Genomic DNA, 23,326 nt, shown 5'->3' with positions numbered 1-23,326 from the left:
TCCTCATGATGATGCCCTGACGTGAGTGGCCTCTATCTTTTGGGTACCACATGGTATAAGATAGTAGTCCCAGTTCCAATCATTATACCCTGCTTTCCAGCCAGCAGGAACTAGGAAGAGAAGAAGTCAAATGGCAGAAAGGAATAAAGGAGACACCACAGGTTTCTTTTTTAACGTAAATTCCGCCCTGACTTGTTATAGACCACACTGGTTCTGCCTCATTCGGTGTTTTAAGGCTTGATTAACGCTACAGGGAATGATAATTACAATATCAGACATTAGTAACTGCTGGGGACTCTTTGCAGATTGTGGTTTCAATGTGAAATGCCCCTCCCAGCCTTGCTGGAGGAAGTGTCACCGGGGCTGGCCCTTGACGTTACTCAGCCCAGTGTCTCTTCTGTTCCCTCCCTGCTTCTGGGTGGCAGATGCATGGTGACAGCCTCCTGCCAGTGCCACCATGCCTTCCCGAGCATGATGGAATCTGTCACCTCACACTGAGCAGAGCAAACCATTCTTTAAGCTGCTTGTTGTTGTCATAGCAATGAGAAAAATGGCCGCCGTCCAGGTATAATCGTAAGTGTTCCCCACTCGCTCCTCACAGTGACCCCAAAGAGGCTAAATGATCTCCCTTGGATGTCCACTTCTGGTCCCTTAAACCCGTGACTACATCTCTTGGCATGGGGAAAGCTACACGCAGTGGTGACAAGATTAAGGCTCCTGGTTGGAGGTGTCATCCCTGATCATATGGTGGACTCACTGCCATCCCAAGAGTCCTTATGAGTGGGAGGCAAGAGGTCAGAGGTCAGGCAACACTCTGTACCCACGACTTTGAAGATGGAACCTGGAAAATGGGGGTTGGGTCCTCCAGGAGGAGAGCCTTTGGATCATTTCCAGTTCCAGGGCTCTGACAATCCACATGTGCTGTTTAGTCATCGCTTGTGACAGCCTGTTACAGCAGCCTTAGCAAATGAACAGCCCTACTGTGTGGGGACTGTCACCTTTCCATTTGCAAAGGAGGAAACTAGAAAACAGAGGGGAGAAGTAACCTGCCTAAGGTCACACAGCTTATGGGTCACAGGAGCAGTTTCGGTCAAGGACCCTGGTGCGCTGTTCAGAAATACAGCCTCTTACTTGGATTTCATAGTTTTGGAAAATTTCAAACATACATGAGTACAAAAAGACTGAGGTAATGAAAGCCAGGCCCAGATCACAGGCCACCCCACAACCAAACTTTTGCTGCAACCAGCTCTGGCTGGGTTCTGCCCTGCCTTACACCTGTCTGAGGAAAACCAAACGTGGCCCATTTTGTCTTCTGCTCCCCAAAGCAAGATGCAGACAAGCTGGGTTTGTTGTGAAAGCCATGAGCCTTCCAAAGTGCCATTTATAAACAACACACTTTGCATCTGTACCCCTCAAAACGAAATGGCAGGCTGAGCTGGCCATCACAGTTCTTTCCTGACCTCAATGTACATTCCCTCATGTTTCTGCTCTGTGTGCTGCTATCTGCCACTCTCACTCTGACTAAAAGCAGTGAGTGGTCACCATGCCGCAGGTCACCATGCCACAGTAAGTGGTCAGCTCGCTTCAGGTCAGCACACGGCAGCAAGCAGTCACCAACCACACTGTGGTCTGGACACTGCGCTGCTTTGAAATTTCCTCTGCCGAGTTGCTTTTGAACTCAGTCTCACTCACATTTTTCAGGAAGCCACGCATGGCTTCTTGCCCAGTTCCTAATGGCATCCTGGGTCCCCTCTGAAACCTTGTGAGCCAGTTTTTACAGTTCCCGTCTCCTCAGAACCCTGGTCTTCCACACTCCCACAAGACGTGCCTCTCAGTTTAGCTTCTTGCACCCCAGGGCTTCTCCAGCTGTCATTCCTCCATGAACCCGGCCCAAAGGCTACAAACAATATGGCTCATTTACCATAGCAACGACCCCGCGACCTCACCCTCAGCACCAATTTACTTCCTTTTCCTGCTGCTGACAGAAGCAGCTCAGGGATTATTTTAGTTTAGGGGTTAGGAAGAAGCATAGTCCATCACCGCAGGAAGGCATGGTAGCAGGAGCAAGACATGTCGTCACATTCAGGAAGTAGAGAAAGGGCTTTTCCCTCCAGGAGACACACCTCTGAGTGTTGTCTGCTGTGACTCTAGAGTCAGTCAGGTTGATGAGGGAAGTTATCGGTGAGGAAACAGTGGACGAACGCAGGCCCTCTTCACACACTGGTGCAGGAGAAAGCCCCGTGACCCCTGGATTGGACCTGTGTGAGGAGAGAGAGGATGAGGAGACCAGGGCAGGGTGCAGCCAGTGTGTGGCGACAGGAAGATGTCCTCTCGGGCACGCTTTAGAAGCAGGGAGGCCAGGGCAACGCGGTGGGGAGGAGCAGGGAGTCACGTGCAAGACTCAGTGTTGGGACGGCCCTGGTGGGTGGAGTCGGTTCTGTCAAGAGACGCAGTGGGCTCCATCTCTCATCTTCAACTCGAGGCAGGGAGGGGCTGGCCTCTCTTTGTGGAAACTCCCACAGGAATAAAGCCCCCAGCACACTTCACCTGGACTGTGAACGTTTTTTGACGACTCCGCCCCGGGGGCATCTCTCTGCTGCTTCTTGGCCTTCCCCTTGGCCTGTCCTTATGAACTCCCTGCCCCTCTGATGCCCGCCTGTCCCCAAACCATACAATTTCCTGTGCATTTCTGAGGTGATTAAAAACAAGTCCGGCCGGGCGTTGGTGGCACACGCCTTTAATCCCAGCACTCAGGAGGCAGAGGCAGGCGGATCTCTGAGTTCGAGGCCAGCCTGGTCTACAGAGTGAGTTCCAGGACAGCCTCCAAAGCCACAGAGAAACCTTGTCTCGAAAAACCAAAAAAAATTGAAATCTAAAAACAAGTCCAGGTGCAGCTGTCATCCTGTGTCAACGCCCACAGAAGGGAACAGGAGGGACAAAGGAAATAATTATGAGGCCTCCGATAGGATCAGCCAGCATGGGGAAATAACAAAGGCAGGCGATTTTCTAGCTGATGGTGACGTTTCATTGGATGCCCAGATCGATGTGATTTTGAAACCAGGGGCAGTGGTGGGCTATGTGCAAAGCCTCATGGTGTCTGCCTGGTGCTGGGAGTCGGAGAACCCTGTGCTCATGGGAATTTTCGCTTCTGTGCTTATTGGGCATTTCTCACGGTGTACCCGGTGTGGCTCTCAGCGCTTCACAGTTCCCATGTCCTCCACAGACATGCACACGGGTCACGATGTTGCTGGGTTCACAGAAGAGGGACCCACAGGGGTGGACGGAGCCTCCCGAGCAGCATGGGGTCCTGAGCTCTGTAACATTTTTTTTTTAAGATTTATTTATTATGTATACAGTGTTCTGTCTGCATGTGTGCCTGCAGGCCAGAAGAGGGCACCAGATCTCATTACAGATGGTTGTGAGCCACCATGTGGTTGCTGGGAATTGAACTCAGGACCCTTGGAAGAGCAGTCAGTGCTCTTAACCTCTGAGCCATCTCTCCAGCCCCGAGCTCTGTAACTTTAACACTTGGTTCGTGGTGCTCACCTGCTCCAACTGGGAAGCTCCATGTGGACCCATGTATGAGTCTTGCTCCCTCCTGAAGCTGTGGAGCTCACCTCCCTAATGAGTCTCTTTGTGTCCCATCATCAAGCTCCCGCATAATATGGAGATGTGTGATTAATTATGAGAGCTCAGCCTCAAGCTTAGACTTGTTCCTAACCAGCTCTTATAACTCAAGCCATTTATATTAATCCATGTCCTACCATATGGTGTTACCTCTCTTCCATCTCACAACTCCTGTTTCCTCTCTGTGTCTCCTGGCTTCTCTCTTGTGCCTAGACTCCTCCCCCCTTCCTTCCTCTCCCCAGAAATCTGGCCACACCTCCTGCCTAGCTATTGGCTGTTCATCTTTTTATTACACCAATCGCAGCAATCCATCTTCACACAGCGTACAAATAGCCCACAACACACCTCAGGTTCAAATCCCCTTCTCTCTGAGTGCCTGCACGTGAGTGACCGACCAATGCACATGTGTAAGGAGACGGCCTTTGTCCTGGCTGGTCCCGCCGCCCTTCTCAGCCCCAAAGAAGCACACGGATGCTATACTAATTATAAATCTGCTGGCTAATGACTGAGGCTTCTTATTGGCTATCCCTGTCTTAATTATTAACCCATTTCTATAAATCTATGTATTTCCATGTGGTCTTGGCTTACTGGAGAAGGGTCTGGACCTCTAACTCCTTTGGCGGCTACATGGCGACAGTGTCCGCCTCCTGCCTTTCCCAGAATCCTCCTCTACCTTTCCCAGAATCCTCCTCTCCTAGTCCCACCTATCTCCCTGCCTCTATTGGCCACAGTGGTTTTTTTTGTTTGTTTGTTTTTTGAGACAGGGTTTCTCTGGGGCTTTGGAGGCTGTCCTGGAACTCGCTCTGTAGACCAGGCTGGCCTCGAACTCACAGAGATCCGCCTGCCTCTGCCTCCTGAGTGCTGGGATTAAAGGCGTGGGCTACCAATGCCCCACTTGGCCACAGTGTTTTATTCATTAACCAATAAGAGAAACATATACACGGAGGACAACCACACCACACTTAACATGTTTGTTTGTATGTGTGCACACATGTTGACACACATGAGCAGGGACATACTGTTAGGAGTGTGCTGATGTGTAAATGAACATGTATGCTACAGAAGATCAGGGATCTGGATTCCGGTGACCAGGATTTGAGGTCAGGCTCAGCTACTCACTGACCCATGACCTCACTGATGACTTAACTCTCTGGTGTCTGTGTCCTCCTCTGCCCTGTGGTGACAATCAGTTGGCATCAGTTGGGGCTGCCGTGAAGAGTCTGTGTGAAGCTCTGAGGAGGGGGCCTGGCTCGGGGCTGGCAGTGAACACATCCTGTCGTACAGCCCCCGATCTGTGTGTCCTGCAGGGACAGCTCCATATGGGGTCTGGGGGCCTTAGAGGTAAGCCTCCTTTCCTTGGGGGGTTCCTCATCAAGGGCAGAAGGAGGAGCCCAGACTGACTGAGTAACTCCACCTGGTCTGTCATCTTTCCATTTCTCTTCTTCTTCCTCTGGAAATGGGGGGGGCATCTACTTCTCCCATGAGGCTGCTGAGATCTAGTGCTTAGGACCCTGCCAGGGCCAAGTCAGCACTGTAGTGCACCAGCATCTCTCTCTCTCTCTCTCTCTCTCTCTCTCTCTCTCTCTCTCTCTCTCTCTCTCTCTCTCTCTCTCGTCTCTCTCCTTTCTCTGTCTCTCTCCTCTCTCTCTCTCTCTGTCTCTGTATGTGTATGTACACATGTTTGAATGTATGTGGGCACACATGCCTTTGTGTGTGTGTGCAAGTTCACACGTGCACACAAGTACATGTAGAGGCTGGAGACAAACTCCGATGTTGTCCTCAGAAAGGCTGTCCACTCTGCTGTGTTGAGACAGGGTCTTGGTAGCTCACCAGATAGACTGGGCTTCTGTAGACTCCAAGTGACACAACCTTGAGGCCTCACTGTCACAACCCTTACTTCACCAACCGCATGCACATTTTCTCTCGTTTCCAATCTGTATGCTGCCATCTGTCACTCTGGATTATGAGTGTGGGCCACCACACCCAGTTTTTATTCTTAATTTGTCATGGGTTCCGGGAATTGAACTCAGATCCTCATACTCTCAAGGCAAGTGCTTTCCCGATTGAGCTAACTCCGCTGTTCCAGTTGCTGTTCTTCTTGTGGTTATTACTGTGATTCGTTTCATTGTGGAAGGTTAGGGTCAATACGGTTCCCTGATCCCACTGGACCTCTGCAGCTTCTCTTTCTAACCTGTGCCCTAACAGGTCACTCCCGGGACCCTTCCTCAGACTGCAGGTCACTCCCGGAACCCTTCCTCAGACTGCAGGTCACTCCCGGGACCCTTCCTCAGACTACAGGCTCTCCTCATTCTTTCAAAACAGTTTTAGATGGCTCCTTCTCCCAGAACCCTGTCTTGTCTTGCCCCAGGCAGAAGCCATCAACCTCTAACTTAAACATATGCATATTCTTCCACCAAAGTAGTCCTATTTTTAGGAAAGTGTCCCATAGAAACCAAGGCTCATATGTATGCGCATATATATGCATACATATGCTGTGGATAATAAATATTCAGAGGTATTTATTCCAAAGCTGATCATGGTTGATTATAGTTGATCATAGAGCCTGAAAGTATTTCGGAGCACTGCACCCCCATTGGGCAATGCCATTGGCACTATGTGTTGACGCTGCAGTGTCACTGGGCAATGCTGTCTTTAGGGACCACCCTGGTGCACGTGTACGCCATTGACTGAACACAAGAATACGCTGTGTCAGTGAGATGAGGGTTGGCTGCCAATTCTGTTTTCTATCTTGATTAATATTGTTGTCTTGATGTACTTTAAAAACAGATAACACATAAGCAATCTACACACATGTTGAACATGAGCATGTGCACCCATTGACACACTCAGACACACAGTTAAATATCCAGGAAGCAGCTTCTAGTGGAGAAACTCAAGACCCTTGTAGACTGATGTCCATAAACTCTGAGGGGGTTCCTGAAAAAGAGGAACAGAGTCAGGAATCACCCAACATGCACACGAGTTCATGTGTGTGCTCATGCATGTGTATGCAGTGTGTGTGTGTGTGTTAATGCGTGTGTGTGTGTTAATGCGTGTGTGTGTGTGTGTGTGTGTGTGTGCTCATGCATGTCTGTGCAGTATGTGGTGTGCATGTGTGTATGTGTACAGTGTGCGTGGGAGTATGCTATACATATATGAGTGTGGTGTGCCTGTGTGTGAGTGGTGTGTGTGCTGGCTCACTCAGGAGATAAACATTCTGTTCCTCTTCACCTGAGCAAGGGCAGCCAGTCCCAGGAAGCCTTTGTGTCCTGGGTTTCTCCCTCGTCCTGGGCAGGGTGGAGAACTAGCCAGGGGCACAGGGTAAGAGGAACTCGGTTGAGCAGACAGGCATCAGAAGGCCTTAGCCTCTGGAACTATGCAGCCACGTGTGGGCAGTGGGGGAGGCGGGGTGTTGCCCCTTGAGAGGGGCAGTGATGGAACAGGGTGCTGTCTGCAGTTGGTGGGAGGGAGCCAGTGTTGCTGGGTGACAGAGCGCACCAGTGCACAGGACGGATCCACACCAGGCAGGCTTGCAGCCAGCTCCAGTTTGGAATGGCCCACCAGCTGCTTCTGGCAGTCAGCAAACCTCACTTGCAATGATCTGAGCCCTGGAATTGGAGTTCTCTGAAGAAGCCACAACTATATTGAGGATCCTTCAGACCGTTTGACCTTGGCTAAATAAAACATCAGATTGTGGAGAGATGGAATTTGCTGACAGAGAGCTAAAGTTATCTTCGACTGTCTTAAGCCATGAGCTAAAACAAATCGTTCCTCCATTAAATATTTCATCGTTAAAAAGTTACTATTTTGGCTCATAGCTTCAGAGAATTCAGTCAAGGGTCACTTGGCTCCACCTGCCTGAGGGAACAATGTGGTACTGGGCATGTGCAGAAGAGGGCGTCTTCGCTCCCAGGAAGCGCAGAGTGGAGGGGACTAAGGAGTAGATAACCTGAGGATCCACCCACAGTGAGCTACTTCACCAGCTAGCTCCCACCCCTCGCACATTTCTGGAACCTTCCCAGTTAGCTCCACCAACTTGACACGTGAGCCCGTGGGGGATGTTTCTAGCAACCACCACTGCCAACCTCTGCATCAACCTGGTCTCCCGTGACTGGAAATGAAGATCCTGGAATTCTTTGTTGAGCCCGAGGTATCTCCAGCCTCCACCGGTCTTAAGGCTTCTATGTGGGAAGACAGCCTCTCAAGCTTGTAGAAGATGGTTTCCTGGATTGAGGTAGCCATCTGTAGGATGGTCCCATGGTTAGCAGCAAGGGGGCAAGATGCAGCATTCCCCTAGACACTTTGGGACCTCTCAGCTCAGGGCGGACTAGCCTTCGTACTTCCTGCACTGAAAAGAAGTCCACACGCATCTTGAGGCATTTGGGGTACCCACTCAGGACACTGGTCACCGGTCTTGGCTAGGAAGCTGATCTGCTCTTCACGGGCACTCGTGCCTGCACAGTGGGGAGAGACGTGGTCACAGTGCAAACTACTTCACCTCTATCATTTTCCCTATGTAGGGGTGAACCCACAAAACTCTTCACACCCATAAGGGCGGGGATAGGGAAATTTAGCACAGGTGAGGATAAAAGGAAGTGAAAGAGAAAACGAAACTCTCTCTTCTCCTCTGGAAGCCTGCCATGCTTTCTGCCCTCTCAGCTTGTATGTGAATAAATATATTCCATATTGCATTGACTTCTCATGTCATCCCTACTTTTTTGTAATGTTACAGTTTGGACATCAAGTTTAAAAACAAAACAAAATAAAATCATGTATGGGGCCAGAGAGATAACTGAGAGGATTGGAATTCGGAACCAGCACCCACATTGGGTGGTTCACAAAGGTTGCTAAGTACATCGCAGAAGATCTGCTGCCCCCTGCTGGCAGGCATGAGAGTGTGCACTCACACACATACACATACACACAGAGTAATAAATCTTAAGTATATTGATTATACTACCTATGACTTTCATTTTACTGAAGTGAAAATGAATTTTTGAAATTGTTGCTAAAACGCCACTTGAGAACTGTTAGGACTGAGAGTGTCTTCCTAAGATGCAGTCACAGAAGTAGTCCTTTCTCCAGGGAGCCTGCGACCTCATTTGAAGGGACTTTTGAGGGCTTCCGCTGAGTTGAGTCAGGTTTTCATAGCAAGAGCTCCTTGATTTTCTTCTTATCTTGCAATTCCTCCTCTGCCAAGACTCCTCTTACAGTCACTGCTGGAGGCTGCTGTAATTTTTATCCTTATATCCTCGGGCTGTCGAACACCCTTGGAATTGTCCCCATCAAGTGTGGCGACCTAGCTCCCAGTTGTTAGCAACGCTGCTGCCAAATTTAGGTCACTGTCAGTGGGCAAATAATTTGACCCTCCACAGGAGACACACGAAAGAGCAGGACAGAGGAGCTCAGATGGGGGGCACAGAGGGCAGAGGAGAGGCCTCATTCACAGTCTGCAGCAGCCTGGTCCCAGAGTCTGGAGCCTGGAGGCGGCTATGGAAACCCTGGCCAGAGCAACCAGGGCTCAGCCCCAGCCACAGAGGCTCCAGACGGGAGCAAACAGCACGGGTTCCCAGGACATCGAGAGGCAGGAAATTAGCCAGAGTCTGACTGGACCATAGCGGACACAATGTGGGTCATTCCACGTGGAATCCAGGCCCTTCAGCTGAGGCTTGGCATAGTGACTTTCTCACAGTGGGTGGGAGGGGGAGGTCTCTTGGATACCAGGGGAGCTGTCACTGTGATTCATGGCTCCCTGACATCACAGGGTGCTTTTTGTGATGCAAAGTCAAACATTGTTTAGACACACTAGGGTCCAGAGGACTAGGGCTGTCCTGTTGTAGCCCCAGGAATGGAACTGGAGGCACACAGACAGACAGACAGGCAGACAGACAGACAGACAGACAGGCACATATACATACATACACACACACACACATAGAAAAGCAGAGAGGAAACAGAAATAGACAGAGATCACTGTTAACTGATCGCTTATGCCTATTTCGTGTCTGCTTCTGCTCTGCAGCTGTCAGATAAAAGCCCCTATTTGATTCTCATCTGTGACCATCATTGACCCCATTCCGCAGATGAGGAAAGCAAGGTTAGGGAAGTGTCCAGTGATCGCCCTGGGAACCTGAGGAGTTGACCCAGGATCCACACAGTTGGGCACTCTGCAGAGAATGAGTGCATAGTCCTAACAGGATGACTTACAGCCTGCCAACCAAGGTGAGTGGAGACACGTCTCTGCCTCTTCATCTAGAGAGGACTTCGGGGTCTCGGGAGATTGTCCAAACTGGCCCAGAGCATTTTTCCTCAGCAAGACCTCATTTCTACTAGCAGCATGGCGCCCTGGTGCACAAGGGGACGCTGTCCCCGTAGGTGTGTGCCAAGATGAGTTTTAGAGTCTAAAGAACCAACTTCTGTCTGGCCCTCTGAGATGAACCCTGGGACACTGGACCCTCCGCAGGCCAGGTTTGTTTTAACTTCCCTTAAACTTGGCAAGGTCTGGGTGTCCCAGTAGTGAGAGCGTTTCCCAGCTAAATGTTTCTGGGCAGAGACATCCGGATTCCCCTCGGCATGCCCTTATCTGGTGTCATTAACAACCTCAGGCTTCTCAGTGTGAAGCTCACCTTCCCCCTTGTCCATGACTTGAGCCGGTTACAGGCTCATTCTGGTCAGTAGGAAGGAAGGGACATTCTGACTACCAGGTTGTGCCCTTCAACAAAAGTCTTTTCCTCTGTCCGTCTTCTTCCTGCTGGGGGGAGTGTGTCTCTGCCAGGGAGCCCACCTCATGCCATCTGGGTGAGAACAATATTCCAGGCAGGCGGGGCTTGTCCTCAGACTCTCGGAACTGCAGCCTTGGGTATGGATGGATGGGATACAGAGTAACAGTTGTAGGCTTGGCCTCTGAGTCTCCTTTGCCCACAAGACCTGAATGAGTCTTTTTTGTCCATCTGTGCTTGAAATCTCCCAAACTCCCTGACTCCACCTGCCCTCTGAACTGTCCACCATCCCTGGAGAGGAACCAGCAAGCAACTCATGGCCTGGGAGTCAGGGGAGCAGTTGAAGCCCCTCCCTAACCTCTCCTAGTTTCACCACCCCGAGTGTTCACGACCTTGGTCTAGAAAGGGGTCACCTGCAATGATGAGGGGCTGGGCGGGAAGCTTACACTGGTTCTGTGGGACATCTTTGCTTCCAAGCACACTAAGGCAGCCATGGATGTGGTAGTTAAATTGAGACCGGGCCTCATTCCATTCTGGTGACAGGATAAGAGTTGGAGCCTGGACAGGCCAAGTGCAGGCAGACAGGGTGAAGGAACAAGACACCATGACAGGAATGGCATTGATGGGGGAGGCCTAGGACATCAGTCAGGTCCAAGGACTTCTCACATTCCACTCCATCCCAAGTTGCTGCCTCTTGGTGTCACCTATGACCTCCACTCCTGAGGCCATTGGTCTCTTGTCAACCTCTTTCAAGAAGGAAGGAGGAAGAGAGAGACAAGGAAGAGGCTAAGGAGGGAAGCCTATTTCTTCAGAAACAGCCATCTGCTTCCACCATTGGCTAGAACTGTGTCACATGACTCAGCGGAGCCAAGAGCCTGGACATTACACACAGAGCCACCGTGCCCGTCACAGTCCTGTTGGTAGGAACAAGGTCACATGGGTAGAGCATGGCAGTTTCTGCCACAGTCTAATAATCTGGCTGACCTCCCTGTGTACAGATGTTAATCCAGAACCTTGTGCCCATCTCCCCAGACAGGTGTGCTTCTGAGTGATGGAGGACACTTCACAACAAGCTCCCGTTCCAAAAAATACACCTGGGCTTGCGTTACCCCAAGCAGCCAGCATATGCCGCAGGAACCCCCAAATCACCACCCACTATACACAGTCTCCTAACAACACATGGGCCAACTCATTTGGGGTACCTATCACCATGCTCCCAGCTCCAAGCATCTCAGTCTATGTAGCCACCATAGCAGACTTGCTGAAGTGCCACAGTCCCTTGTTGGCTACAGAGCCCAGCACCTTCCCCAGCATTTGGAGGCCATTCCAGGAAGAAATCGCCATCCCGTAGGAGCCAGGGTGGCCATTGTTTCTGCTCAGAAGCAGCCCTGGGTTTTTGATACAGGGCTGGTGACGGCCCCACTGCCTTTGCTCAGCCGTGCACGTCAGCTGGTGACTATTGTGACGAGTGAGTGGCAGCACATAAAATCCCTGCCCTACGTGGAGGCAGGAGAGTCTTGAACATGCAGGGTTTGGCGTCATTGACACTTGTGTGTCCAGGCCCTGTGACTGCCCTGACCTGATGGTTACAATGCAGACAGCTAGGTGAGCAGGTGTGTAGCCCATGCTGTGTCAGTGTCTAGAGACACTTCCTCAAGTAAAATGCAGCCTCAAAACAAACAACAACAACAACAACAACAACAACAAAAAACACCAACCAACCAAACAAACAAACAAATCAGCACAGTGAGACACCAGGAGTCACTATTCCAGCCAGAAGAACAAGGTGACCCTCATGTACCCACAGCCTGGATTCACAGCCACCAGGATTGGCCCAGCTGCTCTCTCCCTAGTCTCTGAGGATCTGTTTGACAGTGGACCCCAGAGCTCAGGCTTTGTCTTCTGAGACCTCTGCAAGATCCTGATGGCCTCTAAGTCGTGGAGAGCCCCAGGCAGCTCCCAAATGCCTTCTACTGGCTGCTTTTCCAGGAGTTGGGCAAGGGCGGCTCAACCTTGTGTGTAAAGGAGAATCACATCTGGGACCACTCCTTTGCTGTGTCATGGCGCCTGTCGCCTTTTAATTGCTTCCCCTTGGAAGGACAGGTGGACACTGAGCGACCCTGGGAAGGGTGACAGTTTCAATTAAAGTAGCTGGGGGCGTTGGCACTCAAAGGGCCAGCTCTTCAAATTGGCTTTGGCAGGTGACAGGGCGCGTCGTGAGGTGTCCTGAGTCACTGCTGGTGGCACTGCCCGTGAGTATTCGACCACCTCGCCCTTCGCTGCTGACTGCTCTTGCGGGCTGTGTCTCTTCAGTTAGCTTACTGACCTGTCCTAGGCAGTCCCCATCCCCTGCCAAGTCGTCACTGTGTTAAGAAACCCCGAGTCCAGGCAGCAGGAAGGGGAGGGAAGGGGCTGTGACCTCAAAGGCACCGTAAGCTGACGTAAGGGGTGGCCCTTGTGGCCTTGCTGCCCTCTGGGTCATAGGTGTGAATCGTGAAGGCCAGAGCTCCTGGTTTCCTTCCAGAAGGACAGTGGCCCAAGTGTCAAGCTCTGTGACGTGCTGCATCTTGCTACAACATCACAGCCCCCATTGTGAGTCCCCCCTTCACAGCTGGGGACACCAGGGCTCCAGGAGGGAGATTTGCTCACCAGGTCTTGCAGAGATGGAACAGGTCCAGGCTCAGGCTTCTCCAGCCCTTCCTTGTGTCACACCCTGTTAAGAGAAGCTTTTTCCTTGAGAGAAGCCTTCTTGCCCGCCTGGTTCCAGATCCGCATCAGTCCCAAATAAACACACAGGAGGCTATATTAATTATGAAGCTGTTGGCCTTGCTTGTCTCTTACTGGCTAGCTCTGCTTTAAGTAATTACCCCATAATTGTTAATCTAAGTATGTCTCTTACCGGAGAGGTTTCCGGGCTTCCTACCCCAATGGCGTTACATCTCGACTCTCTTGTGTTTCTCCTTCCCAGAATCCTCCTGGACTCCTAGCCCCACCTATCTAGATTCCTATAGGCTCAACAGTACTTTATTGACAAATAACAGGCAAATAACAGGACTTCCCCAACAACACCCAAAGTCCAGATCCCCAAATTACCACCTAGAAAAAGAGCAGCTGCCTCAGGGGGATGATTCTAGAAGGGGCTGTCTCCAGGTTCTCCCTCTGCTGTAGGGAGTGGTGAGATCCCTGAAATGATTTGGTCTTCCCAAGGGACCCCTCAGATAAGAGAATCCCCTGGGTGGGTGGGTAGGGTGAACGACCACTAACTTTCAGATGTGTGACATTGCCAGGTTTGGGATGTCTTAAGCTGAGGTCCTCCCGCAGGGCCCCACGAAAGGTGCAAGGCAGAACCTAATCTGAACACAGGTCATTGGGGTTTGAAAGCCCCTCGACTTCACACATATCTGCCCGGTGGTCGTTCTCATGGTTTACCTCAGAGGCTGCCTTTCATCTCTGTCTCATTAAGAAAAACTAGGTTTAGATGACGTCTCCTCCAAGGACCCCAGCGTGTGCTAGCCCGTCCTGACTGAGCAGATGTGAGAGAGAGACTGTTGCTGCTGCTGCAGCTATGGAAAGAGTCGATGCCGTGTCCATCATTCGAGCTCTTACCGATAATAGCTCAGCGGAAACCAGACAGCACTCTACAGTGGCCTCAAACTGCAGCTATTTTCTTGGTTCCAGCATTTTCTTTGCCCGAGAGCATCACAGGCCTGAAGTATTTGCTGTCACCTGGGAAGGGAGGCTACCAGGTGTCCCTGAAGATGGAACGTTTCCCAGTGAGGGGACGCTGAGCCAGGCCAGCTCAGCCTTGGACAGCGCACTGCAAACTTCCACCATGGATGCTTCTCTGGTGGCCAGGCTTTGGGGCCGGGATGATGCACATCAGTGCCATCTTATCTCCTTATTTTAGAGGTGGGAAGAGAGGACCACAGAGAGAACCCAGAACAGGACTCAGGGGGACGTGACAGCTGGGGACAGTCAGCTGTGTGTTGATGAGCTCAGCTCCATTCTTGATCCTGTCAAGATGGGTGTGTGTGACAACAATCTTTGAAGGTGGTGGGACCAAATAAATATAATTTCCCCAAAGCCCTCTGCTTCAGTACAGAAAAGCCATAACACTAGGTGACTAGAAACTTGAGTTGTGTTCATGATTTTTCCTTACAGAGTGGTTTTCCTGCCCGTTGGGAGTTTCCTGTGGGGTGGGGATGTGAAGCCCGTGATGTGTCAACACTGGGAACCAAGAACAGTGGGAAATGGGGTTGGCTTACTGGACCAGGACAATCATAGCCTGCTCCTCGGGCCGGGGGTGGGGTCAGCCCCCGGGACTGTCGGACGGGAGGTGGAGAAGGACCAGGTGCCCATAGTGGGGTGGGGGTGGGGGGTTGATGACTCATTTGGCCAAATGGGAAGTGACATCACAACACTTCCCACAGTTCTGTTGTGTTGTCCTGAGGGTCAGAGGGCATTCAGTGTTCTGAGGCCCACAAAGCTGATTGCTGTAGGTAGAGGGACAGTGTGATAACTACTGTGATGGTTCAACACCCCCAAAGAAATTAACGTGGAGTTGGTTCTTTCAGGATGACAGAGCACCCGGCATCCCATATCTCAATTAAACAAACCAAACTATTCTCTCACAATATTGCGAAACCAGTATTGCACGAAATTGAATTTTCAATTAAAATTATTTTTTTTCATTACACAAGAGTATCCCTCTGTAGCAAAACCAGGACCTAAAGGATGAGTTTAAGTCCCCAAGTCACCTCCTGAGACTGCCACCTGCAGTCACTGCATAGTCCCTGTAGGTTGCCTGGGAAACCTTGTTTGGGTTTTACAGATTTCCTGGGAAGATGTTCACTGAGTACCTACTGGGCGCTGATCTCAGCCTCTGCAAGGCAAAAGCTTGGTTGGGTGATCCTGAGCAGGGTAAGAAATGGGGGATGTGAGGAGCAGAATGTCAGGAAGACATCCCAGAGGAGGTGGCTTTGAGTAGACGGTGTGTCTGAGCCCATCTAGAGGACAGCAGGGACAGCAGGAGCGAGGCCTGCAGTGAAATACCGTTTGTGTCCAGGGCACAGATGATGGGCAGTATGTACGTGACCGTGGGTGTGTGGGGCACACAGGAATACTGAGGGCCAGAGAACAGCCGGCATGACATGTCAGTACCTGCTGGATCCAAGTAGACTGGAGAGACACTCGGGAAATTGTGTGTAAATGGGTGTATCTGACTACATGTGTATATGGGTGTATCTGACTACATGTGTTTATGGGTGTATCTGACTACATGTGTTTATGGGTGTATCTGACTACATGTGTATATGGGTGTATCTGACTACATGTGTATATGGGTGTATCTGACTACATGTGTATATGGGTGTATCTGACTACATGTGTATATGGGTGTATCTGACTACATCTGAGGCATGGCAGCATGGCCTCTAGTGTGGGTCTAACACTGAACATGTATGTGTCGGTGTTTATGCATGGTCATACCCTGTACAGGTCTGTGCACACAGGACTCCCTCCTCCACCGTGTTAGCATTCTTCAGGAGGATTCTTTGTGGTTCATGCCCTTCCCTTGTCCCAGGATATCTGGGTAGATTCCAATTTCCTGACATTCCAGATTGTAAGAGGGCAGTCCCTCATTGTAGACATGGGTGGGTGATGTGGGATGGGCATTTGAAACATCCCAGACATGGACAATTCTCTCCCGAAAGGGGCATTTGACTTCAGATTGCTGTCTCTGGAGTGTTCATCCATGGAAGGAAACTAACAAACATCCCATTAGGTCCAAATTTTGTCAGGAATGGGTTAGGCTAAGTTCACCCTGAGAAGGACCCTGGGCCCCAGCAGTGAGGCTTGAGCGTATAGAGCTGGTGGAGCAGGACACACTGTCTTCATAGGGGGACAGAGCGGGCATGGCAAGTCCTCCACCACGTCCTGGGCACTCGTCTACATGACTGCATCTCACATACTCTCTAACCCGTGCTGTGAGGCACGAGCTGTGACGGAATCCTTGTTGTTACAGTGGGGAGGGGCAGCTGGCCGGTGTGGTGAAGACACACGCAGAATTGGAGCCTGGGCACTGTCGGTCCTGAAACCAGGGTAAGAAAGAGGTCACATGTCCCAGGTAGTAAATCCACCAGGCCTGGCCTTTAGGGCCTCAGCAAAGGTGGCCTCTGCGACTGAGATCACTCTCTGCCTGGACAGGTTCCATCTGTACCTCTAGAGTGACCTAGAGGCTTCTGGACGGCTTTGGAAGGTTTTGGCCAGTTTGGCTTTAGCTGAAATGTGCACCCCGGGCAGGCTTGAGCCTGCTTAGGAGGGGAGCAGACTGATGAGACTCCTGTGAGTGATCTTCAAATAAAGGTCAGGAAACACTAAGCAAGAGGGAAATTGGTTGAAATGACATCCCTTTTCTCCATGGAGTGTGAAGCCTTTGCTGGGGTCCGGGAAGACAGATCACAGTGTGTAAGCCTGTTAAACAGTCGCTGTGGTGTCTTCCCGCTGGAGGAGAGAATAGAAGAACCAGCTCTGCGCTCTGAGGAAACATCTTCTCGCTCCCTGCCAAGAGACAGACTTACAAAGGATGATATTTACATTTTCTCCAAGCCTCTAATTTTCTCATTTATCATTTGTCAGAGCCCGAGGCCCTTCCTCAGCACATGGTGTTTGCCAGCAGCTAATGATCCCTTTACCAAACATCACAGTCCAGCCAGGAGCTTGTTAATGTCACGGCAGCTCTGGGGCCCTGTGCTTCCCCTAAACTCCTTCAACCATCCTAGCCACAAGTTCCCGAGGCAATGGCTGAGCACTGAGGGGAGTATGGGCTTCAGAGCCGGGCTGGGGCTCCTAGAATGATATTTGAGGGGACCAGGAACCCAACCCATGCCTTCTGAGTGTGTCCTATGGGAAGCATTGAGATGGTGGCACCATCACCAGCCAATAGGAGCAGAGCAGACAGGCATTGCCCTTGGTGGAGATCAGTTTGGGCCCTGCCTTAAGTGATTCCAATTTGTAAAGCAGCAGCTTGCTTCATTCTGAGTGCAAATCCTGAGACAGAATAACAAGGCAATAACCGCCATCAGGGCTAGCAAGAGGGCTCATGGGGTAAAGGCACTTGCTGCCAGTCATGATGACCTGAGTTTGATTCCTAGGACTTACAGATTGGAAGGAAAGAACTGACTCCTTAAATTGTCCTTTGATTTGCATGGGCACGCCACCACACACACACACACACACACACACACACACACACACACACACACACGCATGCATACACACTGAATCAATAAATAAAAATGCAATATAAAAAATTAAGAACAACAGCTGCTATCTGCTCAATGCAAACTATGAAGTACTGAATGGTGCATAATTTATTTACATAGATAAAATTTTACCTCCTATGAGCTTACTGAGTTAAATCAGGAACACACAGACATGTGGGCACATCAAAACCGCATCAGATGCACCAGGTCTGTGAGCTCAGTTGTACCAGATGTAAACCCTCACACTGGGAGATGTGGTAGGCCCACTAAGTCACCACTTGGTTACTCTTGGTCTGGGAAAATTGTCTTAAGAAAGAACTTCCATGTCTTTCTTCAAGCTTTAGCTCAAGTAATAGTTTTCCATGCTGATGACACACAGCCTACCTCAAAATGACAGTCGAAATTGCATGCCCGTTTCTACAATGGACAGCAGTGAGCCTGAGATCTTGTGCCATGGTAAGTAAAATCTTACCGGGTGTCATGAAGACATTTCCTTCTGTTTAGGTTCTTTGCCTCTGATTATAGGACAGTGTTCTGAGTTCTTCAGCCTCTCTAACCCTCTCACAGTCATTGGATAACCATGTAGATACCCGTGTGAAAAGCCTGTGTGCAAGCTAAGAGTTGATATAGTCACTGAAGCTGAAGAGGCCTGCTCTACCAAGCGAAGGTGGGAGGGTTAGTGAATTTCAGACAACAGATGCCACAGCTTCTGAATATACTGATATTCAACATAACATGGGCATCATGGAAAATGTGTGTCCATCTCTGTTTCTGTCGTGGCCCACCCATGACACACTGGGAATTACCAAAGCCCTGCCCAAGGCTTCCAGGGTGTGTATATGCCTGTGTACATATTGGGAAATGACTTGGGACACTTACAGTTGCTGAGGAGGGAGACAGGAGAGGACAGGGAGGAAGATTTATCAGGTGACTACACCTTAGAAACTAGCTTTAAAGACTCAGGACGCTAGCACCTGTCCGACATGTTACCAAATTCAGGTTTGGGGTGTTTTTCCTGCTGGGTGGTTGGGTCTCCCTACTTTAGCAGTCAGTATCCCTAGGCTTCTGCAGACTCTGCTTCATGCATGGTGGCTGCTCTGGTGTTGACAGTCTGTGTGTTCTGGGACTCAGCACATGGCTCCGTGTTGAGCTATCTGTGGTAGCCAAGAGAGAGGGCAGTTGGGAGGTCTAAGGCGGCAGGGCGACTGTCTTTGCTTGTCTACAGAGTTGAGATAACTGTTCTTTGTTCTTTTCCTGGCCCAGGTGGCCCCGTCTACCCGTGGACTTGTCTTACGTCCTTCTGTACAGGTGAACACTCATGTGTCCCTCTCTCCCTGGCGTGACTGCAGTGGTATCATTGGGGCTCTGGCTGGGGCTCCTCTGTGCTTGACGGGTCTCCCTGAGATGTCTCATGTGACTTTGTTGGGCATAGGAGACCCTTTTGGTCATTGTTCCCATTTTTCCAGATGAAAAAGCCAAGCCTGGGAGGTTCTGCAGTCACACAATCGAGTAGACAGAAAGCTGAGTTTAGCCTGTGCGGATCTGAAGGTCACGGGAATGTCAGATTTCAGTCAAAGCCAAGATTAGAATTAGCACCTTTGGGACCTGTGAAAGTGGGCTTGTCTATCAACCCAGCAGGACTGAGAGATGTCTAGAGTGTGTCTGTGGAGGGGTTTCCAGAGAAAACTGACATGTGGGACAGTGACAGAGGAAACAGCCCACCCTGAATATGGGCAACACCATCAATAGACTGGGGAGCGGGAGCACATGGACACTTTCTGTCTCTCTGGGGGCCACCGCACCCACCTCTGCTGTCACTGCCTGGGGACATCACACGCCTGCTTCTTCTTGTGTCTTTGGACACAGATTTACAACGGAGACTCTCCAATAGGCCTGCAGAAATGACTGGAAGTGTTGCGGTTCTAGCTTCCAGGATTGAGCACTCAGCAGGTCCCCTGCTCCCTTACCGTTTCTCACTCAACACCAGCATTTGAGATTATCATGTTCTGAAATAGTGTTCATTGATGCTGCGGTGACAACTGGTTGACCAGAGTGTGACCAAAGTCACAACAGAGTCTGCAGCTGACATGAGAGTTTATTTTCAGCACCCCACACAAGATGTCGTCAGCCACAGAGCAGACTATGTAGCCAGCTCCCTTCAGCACTGGGAAACACTGACCAGAGGGGCCGGGGCATTGTCTACAAGGGTGGGATTTTAGCATCAAAGTCAGTGTGGCTTTTCTCGGTGGAGTCAGGCAAAAACAGCACACAAAAGCCTCCAAAGTTGTTAACTGGGGCCAGCGACTATTTCCTATCTTCTCTTCCTGAGAACTATGGCTCAGCTCAGCAGTACTTTGTTCTCACACTTCGCTTGCTCACCCTGGCAACGGTTCCCTTGGGCATGGGTTCCCATGGGTTTAGGCCAAAAGCCTCTGGGCTGTGCTCAGGGGACGAGCTGTGGTGCATGGGTAGAGTTTCTATGTGTTTTTGCTTTGTTTTTCTGTCATTAGACAGTGAAAGCCACTGTGGTCTCTGGTATAGAGAAAGCCCATTGGATGTCTGCATGTTGGCTTGCTCTCCATTTTTTAGTTGTCCTTTCTCCATTTGCCAAATTAAGATTAAAAAAAGAGCAAGCTGATCTTATTTACAGCATCTTTTCTGGAGACCATCCAGATATGTCCCCTGCCAATGTTTGTGCTGTGGGGTTTATCACTAATTAACCATCATCACCATCAACATTATCACCATCATCACCATCAGTATTTTATCATTGTCACCATCAACATTGTCATCATCACGACCATCAACACTGTCACCCTCATCATCAATCACAATTAACATTATCACTGTCATCATCATCATCAATGTTTTATCCTTATCATTGTCATATTCACCATTATCATGATCATGTACATCTTTGGAGAAGAGCAAAAATCTTCCCAGTGTATTAGAAGTCAAGGAGCTTGCATTAGTCAGCAAGAGGCAGAAGATATGGACTTCAAGAAGCTTCTAGAAGTTCCAGAGAATAGTGTGCTGTGGCCCTTCACGGTCTCCACAGTCCTTGCTTTTGGCCACTCTCTAGAACTCCTCAGCTGCCTCCTGGATGCTGAGTGATCCTAAGTGTTTATGGTCCTGGGGGTCACTTTCCAGCCATCTTCTGGTTGCTACTGCTAGGTTGGGGCTGAAAGCCCAGCATTCTGTCTGCTCTTCATGTTAGTAGATTGGCCTACTGTATTACTCAATGAAGAACACACTAGGCAATGAAAAAGCATTGCTTTGGGGGATACTTTCTCTGGGCTCTAGTGTTGCTTATGGAGGGCAAGGGTGGGGCAGCTCTGTGCATTAGTTAGGGTTCTCTAGAGGAACAGAACTGACACTTCTGCCTTTGGGTTCTCATGTCGCTATCTATGATTTGGATTGGGATCTGCCCGTGTTGCTGGTATGTAAACTCTGGGCTGGGAGTAGGTGCTTGACTTTGGCTGCTAGTCCTGTGGTGACCACAGGGACAGAGTGGAGCCTGTCTGTAAGTCCGGGTCTCTGAGAGGCAGGGACAAGGCCCACGGAATAACCTCACACCACCATCTAAGTGGGCTGCTAACACGCAGCTTTCCCCCCCTCCTTACCTTCTGCATGAGGTGACTGCTTCTCCAGACTCCATTCTGCTCCTTCAACCCCAATGTCCTTCCAGATTGAGTGTAAACACCTTTCCCCCACCTCTCCGCCAGCCCCAGTGTGATGGCCCTGCCACCTTGGCCTTTGTTTTGGCAGTTGGTGCAGAGTGTGCCCGCAGGGGAACAGCTGTGCTTTGGGGACATTCACAGACTCTTTGGTTTTTGCCTAGTTAGTATTGGGAACACTTGACTCCAGCTGTGACAACCAGAATGTCTATAGACAATAGCCAGTGTCCCCTGGATAGAAAACATGCCTCAGGATGAGGGTCATACCTCTTTTGTACAGATATCACCATAGCAACATAACTGCATTTCAGCATTTGACTCCTCATTCCTGCTTGTTTCAACATCTGCCCTCTCGCCGACTGACAGGAGCCAGCTGGGAGAGGTGCTGCGTCGACTCCACTCCACATGGAGTGTTCTTCGCAGTGAAGGGACAGCTCAGCGCAGAGAAGCCACACACCTCACACTTGCATTGTGTCTGCATGCGGAGCCCACATCCCTGGAACAGGATGGGATGGGACTTCTTGCCCTGTGGCTGCTAAGCAACAACCCATAGCCTAATGTGGTAAATAAGTGGAAACCTAACTCAGGAGTGCGGTTTTTGTAACACAGAGCTGACTCTCAGCCAGACCCAGTCAGCCACCTTATTACACGATGCCTTAAAGAGGCAGGCCCCAGCCACAGCCAATCAGGCATCAGGCCGTGTCTCTCCCTCTGCCCACACTCTGCAGGTAACAGAGCTCTTGCCTGGGCTGTGCATGCACGGTCCGGCGGTGCAGTGCAGTGAGCTCAGAGCTTTTCCTCTGTCCCAGGGAGGCCCGCTGCAGGGACGGCTGCTTCTCAGATCAACTAGTTTCAAACTTCCTTCTTTGCAGACACTCATGCACTTGATGGCTGCTGGGCACCAGAGAACCCCAGCAGATGCCACGAGGAGCAGAGCCTTCTGTGGCGGCTGTCTTCCCTCGCACCCTCTGAGACCTTAGCTCCTATCCCAGGAGCTCCTCGCACCGTCTAACCTCCATGATAGACGTTATAATTTATAAAAGAAAGCACATCCACAGAAAGGAATCTAAGACAAAATTACCCTTCAGATGAGCCTCAAGGTAAGGGCAGACATGACTGTGACTGGAAGGGGGTGTGGCTTAGAAGAGAAACATCATCACAGCAGAGGCAGCATGATGGGTTTTTTGAGGGGAGAGAGCAGGCCTTCAGTTCTGTAGGACCACATGGCTTCTAGGGTCTTACAGGTTTTCAGGGGCTGGGTTCCACAGCACGTGACCTACTGTGGCCTAGTCTACTTGCCAGGTGTTAGGCATGACTACGAACTGATCCTGTGGTTGCAAAGGGGAGGGCAAGAGCTGCCAGGCGACAGCTTGGCAGGCTTTCTTATCTCTAGGGAGAGACTGCAGTGTGTGTGTGTGTGTGTGTGTGTGTGTGTGTGTGTGTGTGTGTGTGTGTGGCTTGATCTCTGGGAAAGAGACAGAGAGGCAGCTAGGAGGGTCTAACATTAGGTGCCAGGGTCATTTATGCAGCTCAGAAAACTGAGACACAGAATGTGTTCATTCACAGAAAGCAAGAGGCACAGCTGGCTTTGTCCTGAGGTGCCTGCTAAGGGCAGTGCCCGTTCCCACAGGACATCACCTCTCCTGGGGGCGCATAACTTGCTGGATGCTCAGGCATGCCTGCCTGGGTCTCTCTAGCTTGACTCAGTCTCCCCTGTGGGGGACAGACTTGTGTCTCGGCACATCTTTCAGAGTCTAGCAGTCTTCTTGGGTCCCGGGAAGAGGGACCGGGGATTTGTGACACTGATGTGGACTGTATCACACTCCATTGCAGCTGCCGATGCAGTCACAGGAAACACTTGGCAGGCATGATGGCTATTATTGGTTGTCACCCTGAGTACAGCTGGAATTAACTGAGCCCCAAGTTGGAGGGCACAGCTGTGAGGGATTTTTGCTTAGTTTGAAGTGGGAAGATCCACTCCTAACCCAGATCTTTGCAGCAGGAAAGCACACCTTCTTTAATCTGGATATCGAGTTGGAAA

The 23,326-nt window shown here is 50.5% G+C and overlaps 1 long non-coding RNA gene across 1 annotated transcript; it reads right to left on the bottom strand.

Moving 5' to 3' along the window:
• Positions 1 to 6,143: 6,143 nt before the first annotated feature.
• Positions 6,144 to 9,318, bottom strand: LOC121134587. The gene is made up of 3 exons (XR_005871692.1): positions 8,588 to 9,318; positions 7,713 to 8,081; positions 6,144 to 6,564 (listed from the first exon to the last, which is right to left on the bottom strand). It is a non-coding gene; the product is annotated as an uncharacterized LOC121134587 (long non-coding RNA).
• Positions 9,319 to 23,326: the final 14,008 nt, after the last annotated feature.

The sequence above is a fragment of the Mesocricetus auratus genome, unplaced genomic scaffold (genome assembly GCF_017639785.1).
Source record: "Mesocricetus auratus isolate SY011 unplaced genomic scaffold, BCM_Maur_2.0 Super-Scaffold_100028, whole genome shotgun sequence".
NCBI classification, from domain to species: domain Eukaryota; kingdom Metazoa; phylum Chordata; class Mammalia; order Rodentia; family Cricetidae; genus Mesocricetus; species Mesocricetus auratus.
The sequence above is the reverse complement of the archived record's forward strand: the minus strand, read 5'-3'. Positions and strand labels throughout refer to the sequence as shown.